A 24,225-nucleotide genomic window follows, 5' to 3' on the forward strand; every position below is an offset into this window, starting at 1 on the left:
TTCAGAGGGCGCATTTTAGCCATCTGCGCATGCGTAAGCAACGCAATGCGCATGTGCAACGTAGTGTCTCTGCACTCGTTCTCACCAATACCGTCCAGAAATGTGCACCGAATTGACTCGGGAAATATGGGCGTAATATGGGCGTCATGCGGCCGTACACAAGGGCGCGGTTTCAAAGTGGGCAAAACTGGGCGTACACATGGGAGTGCACGAACTGTGGTAGGCGTGCATTCGGACAGGACACCGACTGCAAGCGAACCAACACGCATGAAATATGCGGTGTCCATAAGCAAGGCATGCGGTTTGCCCAATTAGTACGCCCGCACCTGAAGCTGACCACAATACAATCCACTCCTCTACTCATTAGTGATTAATTACACTCTTTTCACAGGTTCAATTGGAAGCATTGCTGGCTAAATGGCCCATTACAAAATACTACAATATATGCTGCAAACACGACTGCATTGTTGCTATCTGCCCCACATTTACACTGCAAGCAATGGACATAACTTTGTTATTATTAGATAGTTATATAGATTACTGAGGATTGCGGAAATTCACCAAATCGGTGCGTATGGGCAGCTTCCCGTCCGTTCGGACGCTGTAAGACCGTGGAGAATCTTTGTGTTCCCACCGCACACGCACGTTTGGATGTAGTCCGAAGACACTCCCTCTTCTTAGAGAGTCCGTCCGAACGGATGCGGACGACCTGTGGGCGTGTGTTCTTAGAATGTCCGCACAGCGTGGCGTTTGGTCATTTACAAAAGAATTCGGAACGGACCGCACCAAGCAGAATAAGGCCCTGTGTGACATTACTCATAGCTGCAGAATGTTTGCTCATAGAGGGGCAGATGTATTAAGCCTTAACAAGAGATACATGCAAGGGTGACAAAGAGATAAATGTCCAGCCAATCACCTGCTAACTGCCATGTTACAGGCTGAGTTTAAAAAAAAAGTCAGTAAGGAGCCGATTGGCTGGACGTTGATCTCTCTTTATCAAGCCTGCATATATCTCTTGTTAAGGCTTAATACATCTGCCCCACTGCGAGTTATTTTAATTAAAGAAAAAGTTGGCGATTTTGTAAAATAAATGAATTCAGTTTTAAGGTTGGCATTACAGGTAGTGGTTTTTGTCACCTTTAGGGCAAGAAATTCTAGCAATAAACTCATGCAGAAGATACCAATTTTGACTTTCCTGAATGTACATTATGAGGGGTATTCAATGCCCCTAACTGCAAACTATTGACGTTGAGAAGCACCGATAGCTTGCTGTTAGTATTCAACTCCCTCCCCTTCACTCCGTTTCCACCTCGCTTGTTCCCTGAGATGAGGTGGAAAGGGCGAGTGTGACCATTAAGACAGCGGGGTTCACCACAAAATGACTCACTGTATTTGCTGCGAACCTCGCCGTTTAAGGGAATCTTCAACATCCTCTCATGGCGAGGATTTGGCTCCTACATTGAATACGGCCAGGGAATGGTGAGGATGGCTTGTTTTCGGGCAAAGAAAAGACAATCCTCACTATACCCCTATTTATGCTGTATATTATCAACACACCCTGTACGTTACCTTTTAATTTGTTTCTTGTTTGCTATGTACGGCGCTGCAGACACTTTGTGGCGCCTTATAAATAAAACTACTACTACGCACTGTACAAACCTCCTCGCTGGCAGCTTTGAATACCGCCCCATGAGGGATGACTACGGTGGACTATATGGGCTATTTCACACACTACGGCTCCTGCTGGATGGCGAAATCCCGTACGGCCAAAAGCCGTGCCGTGCAAAGTAGTTGTCAATGGACACTATTGTGACCATTCACACGGGACAGTTATGGACCGGCCGTCCGGTTGCAGCCGGATCCCACTACTGGAAGGGATGGCTGCCAGGCTGTAGCCATCCCCTCCATTCTAAACTTTATAGTGCGGCACGGCTTCCTGGCCGTGCGGGATTTTGCCGTCTGGCAGGAGCCGGAGTGTGTGAAATAGCCCTATAGGTGAGTATGCATGTATGTTGTATATGTATGGTGTGGGTTTAATTTACAGGGTGTTTGTGTTTTTATTGTGGTATTGGTTCTACAAGTCCCAGCGGCCCATTAATACCTCACATGTTGGGACTTGTGGTTCCCCAAGTCCCAGCATGTGAGGGAGTCTTGCTGGGTCTTGTAGTTTTACAACAAAACCCAATACTTATTTAGATATTTTTTAAACTATTTTTTTTTTACACTACCAACCCGGCACCCCATAAAAAAACAACAACAAAAAAAACAGGTTTATTAAGAAAAATAAAAAGCTTTTGGTTTAAACCAGTTTTTTGCATTACGGATTTAATGAAAAAAGGAATCATGTTTTAGAGTACTATTTATTATTCATTTATTAAGTTAAGTATAGGTGTTCTTTATTGCATAAAGTCCACAAGAATGCAAAGGTTCCTGGTGGGCTGTATGATACGGTGGGTGTGGATAGTTTGGTCTATACCAACTAGGTCGACAAGCATTGGGTCGACACCACTAGGTCGACAGGCAACAAGGTGGAAATGGGTTTAGGTCGACATGGGTCTAGGTTTGCTTCGCTCACGATGCTTCGGGCATGGTGCCTCGCTATGTTCAGCGCACTACTGTATTCTCCCACCACGCCCTAGTGGATGGTAGGGCATGAAATATCGGCATATGTCGGCTCAAAAAAACAGTGAAAAACCCCATGTCGACTTTTTGACTGTCGACCTAGCCCATGTTGACCTAATACTTGTGTCGACCTAGACCCATGTCGAACTAGTGGTGTCGACCCAATGCTTGTCGACCTAGTTGGTGTAGACCAGGGCATGAAATACCGCCTGCTGGCTCAAAAAACAGTGAAAAACCCCATGTCGACTTTTTGTCTGTCGATTTAGCCCATGTCGAACTAATACTTGTGTCGACCTAGACCCTAATGTCATGTCGACCTAGACCCATGTCGAACTAGTGGTGTCGACCCAATGCTTGTCGTCCTAGTTGGTGTAGACCAGACATGTCCAAACTATGGCCCTCCAGCTGTTGTGAAACTACACATCCCAGCATTCCTTGCCACAGTTCTGCTATTAAGGAATGCTAAAACTATGGCAAGGCATGCTGGGATGTGTAGTTTCACAACAGCTGGAGGGCCACAGTTTGGACATGCCTGGTGTAGACCTAATGACCGTATCCCAATACGGTGACCCAGCAGAGTTTTAATGCTTTCTAACATTAACCCTTTGCAGTCCAATTTTTTTTGCGATTCAGTTTGTTTTAAATGAATTGTAATTTTTTTATAAAAAAAATGGTCTACATTGAATGTTGAACAATGTTAATGTTCCTTTTTTAAAGTGGCTCACCATTGGATCTGCTACTAGCGCTAGGGCTGTTGAGCCTGAATAGGCGTTGGACCTGAAAGGGTTAATACCATTATTAAGCTAGGTGGAAACGGCGAGTGTGCTCATGAAAACAGCGGGGCTCGCTAAAAAATGCAGCAGACTCACTACACCTTGTCATTTAAGGGGATCCTGAAGGCCAGGATTCTGGCAAAACGTTGAATACAGCAACGGGGTTGGATGGCGAGGATGGCTTTTCCTCACTGAAAATAAGCCATCCTCGCCATACAAACTACCCTCGCTGCGGAATTGAATACACCAGGGGTCCTCAAACTATTTGGCTCTGGGACCCCATCAGACAATAAAAATAATTACGGGATCCCAGCAAGTTACCGCAGAAAGACATCACATGTGTAGGCAGCAGACAGCACATAAATGGCAGCATTGTGGAGGTAAAAAATTATGTGAGGAGTCTAAAATTACAGACAATGCAACAGCTTTTCCAGACACCTTGAATCACTGACTGAGATTAGAAATGTCATCAGCCTTATGGTCAGCAACATGGAGTCGCGACCCCATGCTGAGAAGGTCGAGACCCACTTTGGGGTCAGGACCCACAGTTTGAGAACTGCTGGAAAACACCTTTAAACATTGATACATACAAGTATTGAGTTAAGCATTGGCACTTGGCAAGCCACTGGCATTAAATACCAGTTTGTTTTTTTAATTATAAAAGGCTATTTTTGCTTCTTGTTTCCTACCATGACGCCCATCGCATACCGTACTTAGTGGTGTGCGATGCTATATTCCTGTTAAATTAACAGGAGTGCTTGTACATTGAAATATCGCATAGCATTACATGCCAGCAAATGGCATGCGATGAAATGCGATTTTTAATTGTACAAGCACCCTGATAGGTGCTTACAATGTTAAATACACCCCCATTGTCAACGCCACCCCAAAGCGTGGCGAACGATGGCGGTACGCGTCCTCCGACCTTTTCATAGCTCCACTATCCACGTCGGCGTGGAGTTGATTCTAGATAGTGTGGCGAGCGGACGCGGAATACATGTATCTAAACTATCTAAAATCAACTCGACGTGGATAGTGGGGGGTATGAAAAGGTCGGAGGACGCGTACCGCCGCCGCTCGCCACGCTTCGGGTTGGCGTTGACAATGGGGGTGCATGTAACATTGTAAGCACCCATCAGGGTGCTTGTACAATTAAAAATCGAATTGCATCGCATGCCGCTATATAGCATGCGATGCGATTGTATAAGATGTACTACGATCAAAATCGTGGGCACCGTGCTAGGAAACAAGTACCCTATTTTTTTTTCCATAAGTCAAGGCACCGTGCCAGTAGTCACATTTGGATTAAACAATGTTTACAGTTATCCATAAATTGTGAACGATATCAGCCAATGTGTATGCCATATATCTTTCTCTCCTGGCACCGCCGAGATAGTTAATTATTTGGTATTGTGTACACAGCGCTAGGTTCAGTTATGTAATGTGGGACAGATCTCTCTTCTAGGCACCCAGTTTGGGAACCACTGTCCTGGTGCTGAATGAGGTGTGTAATGGGGGGATGCGGTCATTCGTCAGACTGCATTTAGGTCTACAGTCATTAGGTCGACCCCACTAGGACATGACTTAAGGTCGAATTTGCATAAAGGTCGACATGAGGAAGGACGACTGGTCATAAGGTCGACATGGGTTTTTCACTGTTTTTTGAGCCGACATGTGCCGACAGGCGGTATTTCATGCCCTACCATCCACTAGGGCGTGGTGGGAGAATAAAATAGTGCCCGAAGCATTGCGAGCGAAGCGAGCGATGCGAGGGTCCGATTCTCATTGCCAACTGTGTCCATGTCGACTGTGTCGACATTCGGATAAAAAAACAGTGAAAAACCCATGTCGACCTTATGACCAGTCGACCTTCCTCATGTCGACCTTTATGCAAATTCGACCTTAAGTCATGTCGACCTTGGCCCATGTCGACCTTAAGTCAGGTCGACCTTCCTGCCAGTCGACCTAGTGGGGTCGACCTAATGACTGTAGACCTAAATGCAGTCTGACGAATGATCCCATTCCGTAATGGGCCATATTTATAGGATTTCAAGCCGACAGTCACTAGAGGGGGCTCAGCCGAAATATTTAAATATAGCTCCATTTGGGCTTTAATGTCTGCTGGTCGCGAGCTGAAACGTGCGAAAAGTCACCCCTGTACGAGCACTCCAATGGGACTTTTCACATCAAACCCATTAGTTTGCTCGGGTTTAGCTTTTAATGAGGGAGAAATGTGTGATAGAAATGGTCAATTGAATATCGCCCCGCAATTTCCCATCATGTGAGATGGGAGAACGAGTGCGATTAAACATTTGAATATGTCCCATTTTGATTCAAATATCTTGTGTTTTTTTAGGAAGCAGACAACAGTCAGGGGTCAATCCAATTAGGTGAATTTCTCGCACCCATGAGTTAGTGCAGCAACAGTCACACTTTACTACAGGCTGAACTCAGGCAAAACTGCTCACAGCCCTTTAAGGCTGCTGGCACATTTATGCAAATTGGGAGACACAAATGGTACAAGAAGCGGTGCTGGCATTAAACTTGGCAGTAACTTTCACCTAATTTTATTGACACCTACAAGTGATACTATTACGGAGTTGTAATGAAAATTAAAAGAATACAGATGTGTAGCGTTATTTTGCTGATGAAAATGATTTAGGGATGCTATTGGGTTTATTAAAGAGTATTTGTGGCATTACCCTACATATAAGTATCTGCTAGATGAACATCTGGCGGACCACAGCAGATATTGAAATTATCTACTCCACAGACTTTACCAGAAAACACCCCTCCAGCACTGTCCTCTTGCACGTGTGGTCAGCAGAACTGCGCATGTGCAGAACCGAGCTGGGGTCCCAAAGGAAACGTGATGTGTATTAAAATCCACCAGACAACATGTGCAATAGTGTTAATAATGGTCTTTATAGTGCAAACATGTAAATAAAAAGTGTCTGGTTTGTGCGCACCTTAGACTATGGGCGCGGGGCGGACCCTATGCCACCGCTCTGCCCTACATGTTTCTCCCCTCCTACCGCCGCCGGCTGCTCTAACTCTCCGGCATCATATTGCGCACGCCACGCTCCCACCTTCCCACGACGTCCTATCGCGCGACCCGTCCATTGGCTGGTGGTCTATTGCGCACGTGAGGGGCGCGACTTACGGCAACCTTGTCACGTCACAGACACATTCTATTGGCAGTTGGTTAGCCCGTCGAATCGATGTATGAGTGCAGTGTACCTCCTCCGTCTCACACGGCGTCGTCGGTGACCGTTGAGGCTGGACAGCGTATAAAACAAGCTCAATGTGTTCACTGCTTAATTGGGAACAGATAGCCATATTTACTAATAGGAGTGCATGAGCGGAACTTGAAAATATGCGGTATACAACTACAAGTCTTTACTATACCACTCAACCGTCAGACAATACAGGCAGCATCCCAGTGACTGCCAAGCAGCACACAGAGCATCTATGTGAGTGTCAGTTTTCTCTGTAAGACATGGTCACAGCCAGAGAAGTTGATAAAAATAAGTTTCCAACTTTACATCTTAATTATCCTGAAAATAGAATTGTAACTAGGGATGGCCATCGTTGCTATCACCATCGATGGTTGCCATCGATGACAATTCTGCAACTGGCCATCGATAGTGCACTGGATGACCATCGATATTTTTACATATCGATGGTCATCCATTGTGTTTGATTGATTCATGAATCAAAACACGGGAGGGCGGGCTTCGCTGGTGTCTGGGGCGGAGCTATGCTCCCTGTCCCAGGTTCCCAGCACTTTGAGAAAAAAGAAAAACATTGTTTTGCTGTTCCATCGATGGAGGGAAACCATCTGGTTCTCCCCCATCGATGGCAAAAGTATTCAACATCAGCCATGAACCATTAATGATTTCGATTCATCAATGGTCGATGGCCATCCCTAATTGTAACCCCGAGCTGAGTGTATATTTTATAATACCTCTCATTCACTGTTGCTGGGGTGCAAGGGTGCCATTGGTATGGGGCCTAGAGGATCAGGGTTATGATAAAGTTGCATACCAATTTACCAGATTATCATGGTAAACAATTGGGTCTGATCAATTGCTTATACAGAATTGAGTGAAATAAATTTTTCAATGACAGATACATACCTCCCAACTTTCGTGCTGAAGAAATAGGGACACTCGAAGCCGCGCGAGCGCCCGGAAAGGGGGCGTATGCAAATGAGGGCGTGGCTTATGCTAATTAGCCGCAACCTCATTTTCATACGAGAATAGACGCTGTGCGCATGCGTACAGCGTCTATTCTATTAGATTGGGGGGTCTCCCAACTGCCACCTCCGCAGCGGGACAATGCCTGCCGCGGGTGGGACAGCGGGACAGGACCCGAAAATCGGGACTGTCCCGCGGTAATTGTGACAGTTGGGAGGTATGCAGATATATTAAGCCTGGGAAAGTGATAATGTGGCTAGTGATAACCCTGCAACCAATTAGCTCCTAGGGGTAGATTTATTATTCTCGGTGAAGTGATAAAGTGTCTGGCTTTTATCACTGGCCAATCAGCTCCTACCTGTCATTTTTCAAACCAAGCCTGTAACTTCACAGTTAGGAGCTAATTGGCCAGTGATAAAAACCAGACACTTTATCACTTCACCGAGCTTAATAAATCTGCCCCCTAGTTGCCAAGTTACCGCTGGGTTTGAAAAAGGACAGTTGGGAGCTGACTGACTGCTGCATTATCACGGTTACTTCATCACTTATCCAGACTCCATACATCTGCCCCTCAGAGGAATGTGTAGTCAATGTTAAAATGGTAAGGGGGGAAGTGTAATGTGGCATTAATTGAACTGGAGGCCTATGTAAAGTGCATGACACTATAATGTTACATAATCAGAACTGAGGCACTCTAATATAGTACAATATGAAATAGATGCACTATGACAGCATAACTTGTACTGGAGGGTACTGCAATGAGGCACAGTATGAACAGGGGGAAATGTAATGTGGCATAATATGAACTGGGGAGACTATGTCAATGGGAATTGGGGATACTGTGTAGTATAATGTGTATTGGCAGCCCTGCAATGTTGGCAGCCCTGCAATGTGACAATATTAACTAGTAGATTGCGATAGAAGAGAAAGATGATAAAGAGCACTAGAGGGATATGGAGACGCAGTGGGTCACAGGAAAGGGTGATCGGAAAAGGCTGTGGGTGACAGGGAGAAGGTGATGAGGATAGGCAGTGGGTGACCTGAAGTAGCAAAAAGTGATGGGGAGCAGGAGAGGCAGAGGGTTATAGAAAGGAAAAACGATGATAGTGAGGCAGTAGGCGACAGCGAGAAATAGTGGAAGACAGAGAGACAAAGGGTGACAGTGAGTAGCATTGGGTAACGGGTGTGGTATAGCGGTCTGACAATTGGGATCCTGTCGGCCAGTATCCTGACATCGGAATCCTGACTGCTGGTGCTCCGACACTGGGCGAGCGCAAAGGGGTTCGCTGTGCTCATCATGGTGCGGGCTCGGCGTCTCACTTCGCTCGCCACCGGTTCTATTCTCCCTCTATGGGGGTCGTGGAACCCCACAAGGGAGAATAACCCCTGTCAGCCGGGATCCCAACTGTTGGGCATTTAAACAGCTGGGAGTACTGACATCGGAAGCCCGACTGTCGGGCACTCATCCAGAACCCTTGGGTAACACCAAGGAATGGGAGATGGAGGCAATGCTGTCATAATGCAAAATCACCTTGCCAGTAGGAGCAGGCATAATGGGATACATCCAGTAGTAGTAGTATCACATCTCTACCTTTTTTAAATGTGGGACCTCTCCATGAACAAAAAAAGGGGGATCAACAGTAAAGCAATAGTGTTCACTCTAGGATTTTTTTAGAGCAGGCATTCCCTAACCCCCCTAACAACTTATGGCGGGGTGGTGGTGGCGGCAGGGGGAACCTGTAATTGCTGACATGCCATTCTCAGTAGAGGCGAATGGCGTGTCAGTGCAGCAGGATGTGGCTAGTACTAATAAAGAGTAGTAGGCTCAGGTGCAAACATATGCTTCAGGCCCTCACCAACCTGTCACTCCCCACTCCAACTAAAGAAACATTTTAAAAGAGGGGATGTAGAGTGTCCAACTAAAGAAACATTTTAAAAGAGGGGATGTAGAGTGTAACACAGAGTAGTGTGGGGATAAAGAGTCACAAAAACTCATATCAGGGTAGGGGACACACAAATGGTTAGGCGGTGTACACAATATTATATATGGGAGTGGTATTAGGAGGGTACAGTATGTTACAGTGAAATACATTTATAGAAGTAGAGGTTGACAGACACAGATAAATGGGGACAAGGTGTCTCACACACACAGTAATAGGGGTACATGGGGTTACACACTCAGGAAGTGTGGGGGGGGGGAGTTTCACACGCACAGGGAGGTCAAACAGAGGATGAGAGGGTAGGGGGACAAGGTGTCTCAAATATACACAGGAATAGTGGGGAAGGGGGGGGGGGGGGTCACACATTGGGGATGAGAGAGGTAGAGGGCATCACACATATACAGGTAGGGTGGAACCAGGTCTAACACAGAGGTATAGGGGGTGCAGGGAGTCACATATTGGGAATAAGAGGGTAGAAGAGGTCACATATTGGGAGTGAGGGGGTAGAGGGGGCCATGTACTGGGAATGAAGAGGTAGAGGGGGTCACACAAACAGAGGAGAGAGGCACATGGGGTAACACTAGTGGGTATAGGTGCACTTACCAATCTGTGCAGTGTGCTGCAGGCTCCAGGGATGTCAGTGATAAACTGCTTGGATGCACCGATTCACCCTCGTGTGGTATCAGGAGTGGACCAGCTCCTCTTCATCTATGCTGACAGGACGCTCAGCTCCTCTGATTAGAGCGGATGTCAGCTCAGCTCTGACAGCCGCATCCCCCCCCCCCCCCCCCCCCACACACACCACTCACAACCTGTCAGCTGTGTGTGGCAGCCCCCCTATTCAATCACTGCCAGTAGTCTCTTCAGCAAATTAAGCCTGCAGTGTCTCCCTCTTTGTCTGCTAGTACAGCGCTCTAATTGATGTTAAGGATCCCTGGGACCCACTTTACTTTTTGCTCTGCGTGATCACTGTAGATAGACATTTTGTTAGATATATAGATGATAGATAATAATAATTTTAATTAAAAAGTCATATCGATTTTTCTCTTTCAATGGTCCTGGTGACACAGCTTCACATTGGGATGTAGGAGGGTCCGCAGGAGCCAGGCACCTATACCAAAGCTTTGAGAGGTAGGCTCCTCCCACTGCATCCCAGAATCCTCAGTTCAGAATCAGCTGAAGTTTAGCGATAGATAGGTGTTTTTTATTTTATTAATTTTACACTTATTAGGTAGGACACAGTGTTGAGGATTCTCACAGAATCCTCACACTGTCAGCACAGCAGGGGCGGACAGAAGCGCGTCCTGTCCGCTCCCTGCGTGCGGAGGAGATGCTGTCTGCTCTCTCCGTGCGGCGCTGTCTGCATCACCGGATAAAGCTGCCTGGGCTCCGGAGCGTTCCTGAACCGGCTTCACGCAGGTGGGGATCATGGGGGATGGGCGCTCCGTTATGGCGGCGGCCATTTTATGCAGAGTTTGCAAGCTGAGCTCGTTATTGAAGAGGACAGCAGCTTGTCACAGGACTATTCCAAGTTGTTCTCATGTGAAGGGGAGACACTAGGAAGGAGGAAATCCAGCAGTGGGAGCGGCTTCTGGGGGTAGTTTGGCGCGAAAGTCCAGAGACAGTTGGTCTCTTCCCTAACTCTGCTTGGCGCCGCTTTGGGAAATGCTGACTGCATTTTCTGGCTGAGTGGTGAATTTCCTGGGCATCGCTTCCTCCTTCATCTGGAGGAGATTGCCGGAGCTTCAGACAGATAAGTGGCTGTGATATATATTGACTCTGTATATAACGCCTGTCATTGTGCACTGTGTGAAATTTATTTATCATGTCAGAGCAACAGTCTGTAGCTTTGGGGGAGGGAGCCCCATTTACATTGAGCGCGTGCAGTGTTTGTGCACTTCAAATTTCTCCTGAACAGATGACCAAAGGATTGTGCCCTGCTTGCACAGTTGCGAGACCCATGGGCAGTAAACTCCAGAGGGTAGAGCAAACGGAGCCTGCGTGAGCCAGTGCCCTGGGCAGGTCAGTGAATGCCTTAGTGCAATTGCTTCTGGGGGTAGTTTGGCGTGAAAGTCCACAGACAGCAGCAGAGACAGTTGGTCTCTTCCCTAACTCTGCTTGGCGCCGCTTTGGGAAACGCTGACTGCATTTTCTGGCTGAGTGGTGGATTTCCTGGGCATCGCTTCCTCCTTCATCTGGAGGAGATTGCCGGAGCTTCAGACAGATAAGTGGCTGTGATATATATTGACTCTGTATATAACGCCTGTCATTGTGCACTGTGTGAAATGTATTTATCATTTTAGAGCAACAGTCTGTAGCTTTGGGGGAGGGAGCCCCATTTACCTTGAGCGCGTGCAGTGTTTGTGCACTTCAAATTTCCCCTGAACAGATGACCAAAGGATTGTGCCCTGCTTGCGCAGTTGCGAGACCCATGGGCAGTAAACCCCAGAGGGTAGAGCAAACGGAGCCTGCGTGAGCCAGTGCCCTGGGCAGGTCAGTGAATGCCTTAGTGCAATTTTTGGACAGGCAGAGAGATGTAGTGGTATCTTCCTCTAAATCTATGTCATCTTCTCAACAGTCCTCAGGCTCCTTGCCTCTGACCCAAGCAGATCCTTGTCTATTGCATGTGATGCAGGATACTGCTAAGGGTATTAGCAGATTCAATGCTCTGCTTGATAGATTTGACAATGATTCCGAAGGGACTCCTAGACAGCCTTATTCGGTCCCCCTGCTGGCAGTTGATTCAGGGGAGGAAGGAGAGTGCACCTCAGATATTCCCTGGGAGCAGGGTGATGATTCTGAGGATACCTCGACCCCTGGGGTGGAGGATTTGATTGCTGCTGTTAAGCAGGCCCTGAATTTGTCTGATGAGGACAAGGCTCCTTTTAAAGGGTTGTTTAAGAGGCAACATAGAGAGGCTGTTACCTTCCCGGCAGATGAAGGTTTACAGGATCTTTTAGAAGGGGCTTGGAAAACGCCCGATAAGAGGCTTCAGATGCCAAAACGTTTTTTTTTTTGTCTTTATCCTATGCCCGAGGTGCATACAGACCTCTGGGAGAAAGTGCCTGTAGTGAATGCTTCAAAAGCTACTGTGCTCCCAGTCCAAGGGGGTGCGGCTTTTAAGAACCCCGTGGACAAGAAGCTGGAAGGACACCTTAAAGCTATATTTGAGGGGGTGGGGTTTACACTCAGGCCTCTCATAGCGTCAGCCTGGGTTTCAAAAGCCATGATTGTATGGGCTAGCAGTTTGTGCACCATGGTGCACGCAGACCCGGGGGTTTTGCTGCTGGCTGAAAAGTTGAAGGCAGCTGCTGAGTATGTCCTAGAGGCAGAGGAAGAAGCTCTCAAGATGGCTTCAAAAGTGTCCACTGTCTCAGTTAATGTCAGGAGAGTACTGTGGCTAAAAGCCTGGGAAGCGGTAATGAGTCCAAAAAGGCCTTAGAGGCGTTGGCTTTTAAGGGCAAGCTGTTGTTTGGCTCCGAGCTGGAGAATATTATAAAGCAGGCCACGGGGGGGCAAAAGTACCTTTCTCCCTGCGCCATCAGCAAAGCAGTCATCAAAATTTTCGTCCTTTCGGCCCTCCCATAGAGGAGGTGCGTCCTTTCGAGGACAGTCTTTCAGGGGTAAATTCCAGTCCAGTAAAGGAAAGGCCCCAAAATCTAGTTTCCGCTCTTTCCATAAGAAACCGAACAACAAAGGTGATGAAAAGCTCTCAGCATGACTGCCTAGGAAAGCCCCCATCTGTTTTCAGAGTGGGGGGGTCGTCTGTTAAGGTTCTGGGAAGCTTGGGCCTTGTTGGATTAGGATCCTTGGGTGTTAGACATTGTCTCACAGGGATACAAAATCCCTTTCAAGGGTCTTCCTCCGAGAAGATTCTTACCCACACCACTCCCAAATGAGCCACGACTCAGAGCCACTCATTTTGGGACGGCTCAGTCACTTCTAGAAAAAGGAGTGGTGATTCTGGTGCCTCGGGAGGAATGGAAAAAAGGCTTTTATTCCATTCTGTTTTTAGTGCCCAAGCCAGGCGGTACCTTCAGACCAATCCTAAATCTGAAATCATTAAATCTCCACCTGTGGGTAGACCACTTCAAGATGGAGTCTCTGCGGTCTGTGCTTCTCAGCATAGACCAGGGAGAATTTTTGGAGTCCATGGATATCCAGGACGCATATTTGCATGTCCCAATTCACCCGGAGCATCAGGCTCTTCTAAGGTTTGCAATAGGGGACCGACATTTCAAATTCCAGGATTTGCCCTTTGGACTGGCTACGGCTCCAAGGGTATTCACAAAGATCATGTCAGTAATGGCGGCTGTTCTCCGTTTGAGGGGTATCATTGTGATACCTTATTTGGATGATCTGCTGTTCAAAGCGGATTCAGCAGAGACTTTGCAGACACATCTGGCGGAGGCTATTCAGTTTTTGCAAGTTCATGGGTGGCTCTTAAATTTACAAAAGTCACAACTGGTCCAGTCTCAGAGGATCCAATTCCTGGGAGTCATCCTGGATACTCACTTACACCGAGTATTCCTGCCAGAGACGAAAGCCAAGGACATTTCACTCCTGGTAAGGTCAGTTCTGGAATTGCCAGACCCGTCGGTCTGGAAATGTCTTAAGTTGCTGGGCAAAATGGTGGCGACTTTCGAGACCCTACTGTTCGCCAGATTCCATTCTCGGGCCTTTCAATGGAACATCCTAACATCTTGGTCGAGGAACACGCAGACCATGAAGTCAGAAAGGGTGACGCTGACGTTGGAAACCAGGTCTTCTCTGAAATGGTGGACGGATGTGAATTCCCTTCAGTGGGGTTGGTCTCTTCAGTCTTGGGACTGGCTGGTAGTAACTACCGACGCCAGTCTCAGGGGCTGAGGAGCAGTTGTCCTGGACCTGAGGCTTCAGGGCCTGTTGACTACAGTGGAGTCAGCTGTCCCGATAAATATCCTGGAGCTTCGGGCTGTTTGGAAGGCCTTATCCTTGGCGGAAGACAGACTGAGGGGTCTCCCCATAAAGATTCAGTCGGACAACGCCACGGCTGTGGCATACCTGAATCATCAGGGCAGCACACACAGCAAACTGGCTATGTGGGAGGTGTCACGGATTTTCTTGTGGGCGGAGCAGAATGTTCCAGCCTTATCGGCAATATTCATACCAGGTGTGAAGAATGTGGAGGCCGATTTCTTGAGCAGGGAAGAGCTGCTAGAAGGGGAATGGACGTTGAATCCACATATATTTTTTAACAGATTGAATCTCGTGGGGGCTTCCGGAGGTGGATTTAATGGCGTCCAGGTTCAACCATCAGGTTCCCAAATTCTTCTCCAGGACAAGGGATCCTCTGGCGTCAGCGGTGGATGCAATGACCGTACCCTGGACAGGGAATCTGGCATACGTTTTCCCACCGTTTCCGATGATTGCCAGGGTTCTGAAGAGGATCAGATCCCAAGGGATTCCAGTAATACTGATAGCTCCAGATTGGCCAAGGAGGTCTTGGTACTCGAGTGTTCGGAAACTATCAGTAGAGTTGTGGCGTCTGCCTCAAAGACCAGACCTACTAAGTCAAGGGCCGTTCTTTCATCAGGATTTAGCTCGGCTAACGGCTTGACTATTGAAACCTCCATTTTAAAGAGCAAAGGATTTTCTGAAGCGGTTGTGAATACCATGATTAAGGCCAGGAAGTCGGTGTCTTTGGCTTACTACTATAGGGTCTGGAAGATGTATATTAGGTGGTGTGAGCGCCAGAAGTCTCATACGTCCAGATTTCGGCTATCAAAATTGCTTGAATTCCTTCAGGTTGGTTTTTCTTCAGGACTAAGTCTCCAGTCTCTTAAAGTGCAGATATCAGCTTTGACGATCTTCAGAAGAGAGTGGCTGTGCTTCCGGAGGTGCAAACCTTCCTTCAGGGAGTTTCTAGATTAAAACCACCATACAAACAACCAGTGGCACCCTGAGATTTGTCTCTGGTGCTGGAGATTCTTCAAAAGCCTCCTTTTGAACCGTTAAGGTCAGCTGACCTCAAGTTTCTCACTTGGAAGTTAGTGTTTTTGTTGGCTGTTTCCTCTGCAAAGAGAGTTTCGGAGTTGGGAGCAATGTCTTGTAAGCCTCCCTTCTTAATCTTTCATGATGATAGGGCTGTTCTGAGAACAGTACCCCAGTTTTTACCGAAAGTAGTGTCTGCTTTCCATTTGAATCAGGAGATTGTTCTTCCTGTGTTTCAACCCCCAGAGGGTTCTAAGAAAGGGGACAAATTGAGGAATTCGGATGTGGTGCGCGCCTTGCGCATTTATGTGGACAGAGTTAAAGTGTTTTGGAAGACGGATACTTTATTCGTCTTGTATGATGTACACAAGATAGGCTGGCCCACTTCAAAACAGACCATTGCCAGGTGGTTGAGATCAGTTATTGCTTTTGCATATACTAAAGTTGGTAGGCCTGTACCGGCCAGGATAAACGCACATACCACCAGGTCTGTTGCCACATCTTTGCCATGGGGCTACGGCTGAGCAAGTTTGCAGGGCTGCCACTTGGTTATCTGTTCACACTCGCAGTGATGAGAGCTGCAGACCTGAGCGTACCCTCTCAAAGGACAGGCTCTTGAATGTCCCAATGTAAAGCTGTGTCACCAGGACCATTGAAAGAGAAAAAGGGATTTTTGTAAGAACTTACCGTTTGTATCCCTTTCTCTGACATGGTCCTGGTGACACAGCGATCCCTCCCTTACGCTCAGTAAGTATTGCCAGTGTTCATGATGTACATATAATATGTTCAGGCGTTTGTACTGAGTTGATGTATTCCAGTGGCTTTGAAAGTTGAACTGAGGATTCTGGGATGCAGTGGGAGGAGCCTACCTCTCTCAAAGCTTTGGTATAGGTGCTGGGTTCCTGCGGACCCTCCTACATCCAATGTGAATCTGTGTCACCAGGACCATATCAGAGAAAGGGATTTGAACGGTAAGTTCTTACAAAAATCCCTTTATTTATAAGGTAGATGCATGTAAAGTATGGTTTATTTTTCTCTGTGTCAGTGTATACTGAGAACATATTATCAAGGCTCTTTCCTTTTTTGTTAGGTGAGTCTTCTTCCTGAAGCAAAGCATAAGATCATAATAGGCGACTAATGTGAGGTGACCTGGACTGCAGACTTCTACTAGAGACAATGATCAGAGAGGAACCGCATCAACAGGAGAGGAAGACAGGTCATTTATCATTATTAATTACTGATACTTCTCAGGCTAAAAAAATATAAGATTTATTAATAGGAACATTGTACTTTGTTAGTGTTAGTGTTGTTCAGCTGCTTACCAATGAAAGCTTTTACTGACAGACAGCTGCCTGCCTTGGACCCCCTTTTAGAATATGAATGGGTCCCACAAGATGTGTTATGATCTGGATGTGTGCACCAGTGCCCTAGTAAATCAATGGTGATAGTCTCCCCAGCCAATCACAGACTTTAGGACCCAGAATGTCAACCCCACCGACAAAACGCCCCCACTGTCGCTGCATGAAACACATCCCCTTGCATGTCCCTCAGCAGGAAGAAATCATTCAATGGTCGGCGACTATCAAATGATTTTCCTGGGCTCGCAAATATAAGTCAGTGGAGACTAATTTATATTTGCTGGGTCCGGACTAAAGACAGGGCAGGATGTGCAGGGGAACGCCCAGCGTTAGCATGGGGACGTCCATAAAATGCTGGACGTTCCCATGTCAAATCATAGCTAGATTAATTTAAAAAGTAGATTCATGTATAGTTCATGTTTCTAAAGCCCCATACACAGTTGACGAGAAATGAAAAGATATCACTCAAAGGGCAATATTTTTTTTATTCTAGTGTATATACACAATATTGTTAATGATGTGTGCTTCCGAGCATCCTTAAGGACCACCCCCCTCCCCCATGCCCTGAACATGCAGGTCAACTTTGGTACAATGGAACCGCCTATAAAGTTAACTGTATCGTGAGTATTCCTAGTCTCCAGTGTGTACAGGACTTAAGGGTCAATGTATACTGCGAACATATTATCATGCCTCTTTCCATTTTTTAGGTGAGAATTCTCCATAAAACAGATAATGAGATGATAACAGCCGTCTACTTCGAAGTGACCTGGACTGCAGAATCGTCCTCAAGTCAACAAACAAAGATGAAGTACAGCAACAGGAGACCCAAGTCAGGTAATTAATGAAAATTAATTACTGATAATATGTTTTGGTATACATTTGAAATTCACAAATAGGACTTCATTATTGTACATTGTGCTAACTTAGTGTACAGTTAATTAGATAGAGATAGGTAGAATGAAATAGAAAGAGTAAAAATAAACATACCTTCCCCCTTCACTGTCCACTAGGGAAGCTTGGCGGACATGAAGGGGAAGGACTCAGTAACACACTTTTTATTTCAGTCAGTGCCGTACCTCCCTGTGTAATAGTGCAGCTTGACCAGCAGGAAGGGAGGGATCATTAGGTGGGTAGGTAGATATTTTGTAAATCATTAGATAGATAAGATAGATAGATAAATGGGTGGGTGAAGCGCATTACCTATAAAAAATATGTGGGTGATCCCTCACTCCTTGTGCAGCTTGGCCAGCAGGGAGTTGTTATCCTTCGGGACCCACATATTTTTTTTCACTGAGCGCATTAACTGTAGATAGATAGAAAGTTTTAGGAAAAAAAACAAGACTGGCCACAAAAAGTCAGGGCAGCTAATCCAAAATAGTTTTTGAAACCCACCATACTGCAATAAGGCTTTGGGCCAGATGCACTAAGCTTCAAAAGTGATAAAATGGAGAGTGATAAACAGCCAGCCAATCAACTCCTACCTGCCATGTCACAGAAAAAATGTCAGACAGAAGCTGATTGTTTGGTTGTTTAGTACTCATCACTTTATCACTTTTTGAAGCTTAGTGCATCTGGTCTTTGTCTTCTATGTTCTTTCTCATGATCCAAATGTTGAAATCTGGCACATACCCTAGAAGGCTAATCTTTGTTTTTTAAGCATGGCGGCCCCTTCAAAACATCCGCTAAAAAACAGAAATAGCTATCTACCACAACATATCTTATTCTTAAAGGTACCAGCCTACCCCAATTGATACTAAATTTTAAAAAACAACAATATTCTGGATTGTTTATAGGGAATCGATACATCTGTCAGAATGAACTTAGGTCTACAGTCATTAGGTCGACCCCACTAGGTCGACTGGCAGGAAGGTCGACCTGATTTAAGGTCGACATGGGGCAAGGTCGACATGACTTAAGGTCGAATTTGCATAAAGGTCGACATGAGGAAGGTCGACTGGTCATAAGGTCGACATGGGTTTTTCACTGTTTTTTTTATCTGAATGTCGACACAGTCGACATGGACACAGTTGGCAATGAGAATCGTACCCTTGCATCGCTCGCTTCGCTCGCAATGCTTCGGGCACGGTGGCTCGCTTCGCTCGCCACAGCTTTAATAACCTCCTCCACGCCCTAGTGGATGGTAGGGCATGAAATACCGCCTTTCGGTACATGTTGGCTCAAAAAACAGTGAAAAACCCCATGTCGACCTTATGACCAGTCGACCTTCCTCATGGCGACCTTAATGCAAATTCGACCTTAAGTCATGTCGACCTTGGCCCATGTCGACCTTAAATCAGGTCGACCTTCCTGCCAGTCGACCTAGTGTTGTCGACCTAATGACTGTAGACCTAAGTTCATTCTAACAGATGACCGCTTCCCTGTTTATAGCTATGCACTGGAATCTTGAGTATATTAAAATTCCTTACAAATAGAGAAACCCCTTGTACACAAGTGTAGCTCTGTATTGCAGATAGTCTTTATTATTTCTGGAATCAGGTTATACTAATGTTCATAACTTATGCAAATTGTACAATGGGCTCCAGTGACCGTTATACATATTTAGCTACCATAATTGCAGATACTCTGCTGTTTGAATATAAATCAATTGCTCTTTGCATCCTTTATGAGAAGAGATAGACTAGTCTGATTTGATGTATAGGTCTCTTCCAACAACGACAGCATACTGCAATAAAAGGAAACATTGGGCCATACGTGCGTACGCTATCACCTACTTTAAAACAAAAACTTAAATCGTTTAGCGACATGGTATAACTTAGAAACACTTGAGCACGGTCAGGGGCGTAACTAGATATTCATAGGCCCCGTAGCAAAAGTTTGTAAGGGGCCCCTATTTAGCAACTGATGGTGATAAATGTATGTATAGCTAATTACTTAGACAGTAAAGATGGGCCCCCTTCAGTATTGGGCCCCATAGCAGCTGCACCCCTTACACCTATGGTAGTTATGCCCTTGAGCACGGTGATTCTTTCTGGGGTGCTCATGCTCTCCTAGCATGACTCTTATACTGTTGTCTGCATCCATGTTCGCTGCTGCTCTCATAATCCTCTTCCTCACCAAGTACTCTTTTATCGTACCACTAATGTCTGTTTTAGTCTTATAATAAGGATTGTCCACACAATGCTTTGTTCTCTGATTGTTTTATTTTATGTACTGTACAAGTTATCATTTATTTATGCTTTAAGTCATCAATAAAAATTATGACTGGGAAAAACAGAAACATAGGCCCTAATTCAGGTTGAATTGGTAAGCAGGTAACATCACTGCTTGCCGAGTGCACCATCCGCTGCCCGGCCGAATCCCCCCACCCCTCCAAATCCCATCTATAACATGCAAGGGGATGTGTATAAGAACACATCCCCTCGCATGAAGGAGATGGCGTTCCGGATGCAGTTGCTGGGAAAAGCAATGGCTTGGGTCCTGTGCTCTCAGGAAACACGGCATATCCAGTTATTAACTGCCCTCCTCTAACTGCGGATTGGGGGGCACAGGATGTTTGATCTTCAATGGGAATGCCCAGTGGACTTGGCTGTTCCACTGCACTGTCTCCGGAAGCAGTGGCTCAGTTTGCTGCTAAGAAATTCATGTTGAGCATTCACCTGGTGTGGTCCAAGCTGCGCTCGTGCACACTGAACACCTGGATTTATCTTAAGCAAGCAGATGTGAAGCTGAGAGACTGCAGCATGTAACACCATAATACAACAATTAGAGCTCTTCCTTTTCTAAGAAAAAAAATGTACTGAGCAGAAATTTTTCAGAGGTGCATAGAACTGTTATGCCAAAATAAAATATGAGCGGTTTGGAACAATGTAGTTTCAACTGTCAGGGTAGAGAGTGAGTTAACACACGGGGTTTGTTTTATTAGGTAGATATTAGGACAGAATAGGGCCCTTTGGGGTTATTTTTACACAGACAGGTCTAGTTTTATTTTTACACTGTTTTCTGCCCCATTATAAAGATAAGGCTTTACAATTTGTTAATCTTGCACAGTAGCCACCAGAGAGTGAGCCACAATCACGGCCATTGCCAGCCAATGTGCAAGCATAACGAGTGCCTGCCATGCCCCCGCAGTGAGAGGCAGCAGCCTTTTACAATTTAAAATGGCAGCTGTCATTTTCTGGCATGTTCACTGCCCTGGTTGGGCGGCAGGTGGTGAGCACCCCCCCCCCCCCACACACACACACTGGATTAACACGCCGGACAGAGGCAGTGGACATTTTATTATTTAACAGGCGTCCCTCTTTTGAGCCATCGCGCCTCCCGGTGCAGAGGCAGCCGCTGCAAAAGAGCTTAAGGGCCACCGACTGCTAGTTTAAGATGTCAGGAAAGCTTCAGCTGCCGGCTGGGTGACAGGAACCGCCTGCGGGGTGAAAATGTCAAGTCAGCCCCCTGGGTGAAGAAGGGGTATAATAAATTATTCTTAAAAAACAAATGTGTTTTTATTCTAATATATCCTTTACAGGGACGCTATAGGTCCCAGCAGAAGGCTTGCTGGAACCTGTAGTCCTCCTTTAAAGGGCAATATGGGGTGCTGGGGGAAGGATAGCCCTGGTCTTTAGCGGTAGAAAGAATCCCAGGCCTGGGCTGACTAGCACAGGGTTGCTAATGTACAGCCATGGGACCCTAGAGGTGTCTCATGGCTGTGGCATTACCTCCCCGGCTGGTGGAGCCTGGTGCTGGTTCCAGAAATATTTGGGACCCCTACTTATTTTGTCCCCCATATTTTTGCAACCATGGGTGGCTTCAAGAGCCCGGTGCGGGTACCTTAAATATGGGAGACCTTTACTTAATTTGTCCCCATATTTTTGGAACCATTGCCTGCACCAATATCTAATTTAAAATATATATGGGAGACAAAGCTGTGGGGGTCCTCCGTATTTGCGGAACCAGCACCAGGCCCATGGAGCCGACCCTGGTTCCAAAAATACGGGGGACAAAATGAGTAGGGGTCCCCTGTATTTCAGAAACCAGCACTGGGCTCCACTAGCTGGCAAGGTAATGCCACAGCCAGGGGATCTTATGGGTCCCCTGGCTGTGGCATTACCTCCTGGCTAGTGGAGCTCAGTGCTGGTTCCTGAAATATAGGGGACACACCTTATGGTTCCCCTGGCTATAACAGCACCAACCTTGTGCTATTCAGCCCAGGGCTTCTTTCGATCCCAGGCGTGTGATACCTTAAAAAAATATTGTAATTTACAGGAGGTCTACAGGTCCCTGCAAGCCTGCCACTGGTACCTACAGCTTCCCTGTAAAGGAAATATTTAAAGAAGAACACAGGACAGGTTTTAAAAAGTATTTAACAGCCTCTTCATCCAGGGGAACCAATACACTCCCAGGACTTCCCCACGTTTTCACCAGGCGGGCGGCCCCTGCTGTCCAGCAGGGGCTTCCCCGGCTTCTTTGACCGGAGGGCGGCGGCCTGTAAGCTCTTTTCCACGGCCGTCGCGCCTCCGGGACATCGAGGCGCTTTCTTCTGGAGCTCTTCTCTGTTTGTACGCTGCCATCAGACTGTCTCCGCATCCTCACATTCACCGTGGCTATTTTTATTATTAAAAAAAAAAAAAATGGTGCTAATACTGTAACTATTGGTGACATTTTTGTAAATATACAAGAACATTTTCTTTATATTATTCTTATTTTTATGGTCTATTGAAGTATATTTATTTATATATGCAAAGTCTATCTAATTTATTCATTTCGCACGCAACCAATAATTGAATGTCCAGATTTATAACCAATGAATATTATTTATGAATGTAAACTGATGAAACTGTATCATGGATTACAAAATATAACAATACAGGTATTATACATAATAACGATTATTGCTCCAGCATCCTTAAATAGAGCTAACCTCAGTGATGTATAATGTGTATGTGAATACAGCGCGGGAGGGGGCGTGGCTATGAAGCAGCCATTTTAAAATAACTACCTGTCGGCCATCTTAGCTAGAACACATGTTAGTCTGCCACATGGCATTCCTCCATCTTAGCACACAAAGGAAACCGTAGCAAAAGACTATTAACTTCCGCCTGGCAATCACACATACACTGACTGTACTTTCATATAATTGCTTATTCACAACATTTACTCCAAATTTAACCTTTAACCTGCATCATACGATACTCTCAATCCTTACAATAACTCGCACATTCAGCAAACACACTTTACCTGCAGCATACACAATTGAATCACACATCACATGCTGATACACACACACCATTCGAGCATCATGCTATACAACACACACAAAGCATTCACACGCTTCAATACAAAGAGTCTATACTTGCTCACGCATAGCCTTACACATGCGCTCAGATTCCTGCGTCCCTTTGAGAACACCTCACTGCCTTTCATACAATATAGTCCATACAATATACTACAAAACTCCTTTGCAATCAAAACTAGGACACACAATGGCCAGTCCACACATCAATGTTAACCGATTAACTACACAAAAGACACACTGCATTCAAATACCAAGAATCCAGACAATAGTGGACTACCCTCACAGCACATGTTATTATCTTACAGTTACATCCGATTATCTAGATAATCTAGCCGGACAACACACTCCAAAAGCTTTCAGCCCCACACCCACACATGGACACACAGTGGACTCCCAGCAGGCCTGGAGCCTGCAGCACATGTCTACACATTCTGCTTACATAGTCTTAGCATTCCACCATGCTCAAAACAGTATAATCACTACAGCTTATCCTTACACAAACCAATCTATATAATCTACCGACTGCTACCTACTATATAGCTATTTTGAACCACAATACAATCCATGAACTACAGACTCGCTAAAGATCATTCACACAGATCATTCTTAACTACAGACAGAAGCTTTCTTTGTCCAAACCATAGGATACGCTGGGCCTATGCACATGTTAATATCTGAAGACAGACTAAGAATGGAAGTTAACTACTTTTAAACTCTCTCTAGCATAATCCATATTACGTAACCGGGGTCCTAGTACACAATTCAGTTAGATGATACATAATACTTATCAAATCCATATGTTATGGAAGGAGCCTCCCGGTGAAGCGAGCCCCATCCTCTCTGTGTCTTGATCGAACAGCAAGTGGCTGTGTGTCTCTCTCTTGCTTAAGCAAGAGAAGTCTCGGGGGAGGGGAGAATCTATTCATTCAACAGGTTTCACTTGCCTTTGTTTACAGTATCCTATGACTGGCTTAGCTGCTTTCCAGAGAACCATTCATTCATTAGCCTACAGACACGCCCCTCTGTTAGCTGTATCTTAATCTTACATGAACTTATGATTTGTAATAACATGTGTGTGCAGTATCATATGGAATTCTAATAACTGTCATCTGA

General features: G+C 45.9%; 1 pseudogene; it reads left to right on the plus strand.

Moving 5' to 3' along the window:
• Positions 1 to 21,076, plus strand: part of LOC146079704 (multifunctional protein ADE2-like) — a 33,334-nt pseudogene extending 12,258 nt beyond the window's left edge.
• The last annotated feature ends 3,149 nt before the right edge of the window (positions 21,077 to 24,225 follow it).

This window comes from Crinia signifera, chromosome 5, assembly GCF_055691185.1.
Source record: "Crinia signifera chromosome 5, ASM5569118v1, whole genome shotgun sequence".
NCBI lineage: Eukaryota > Metazoa > Chordata > Amphibia > Anura > Myobatrachidae > Crinia > Crinia signifera.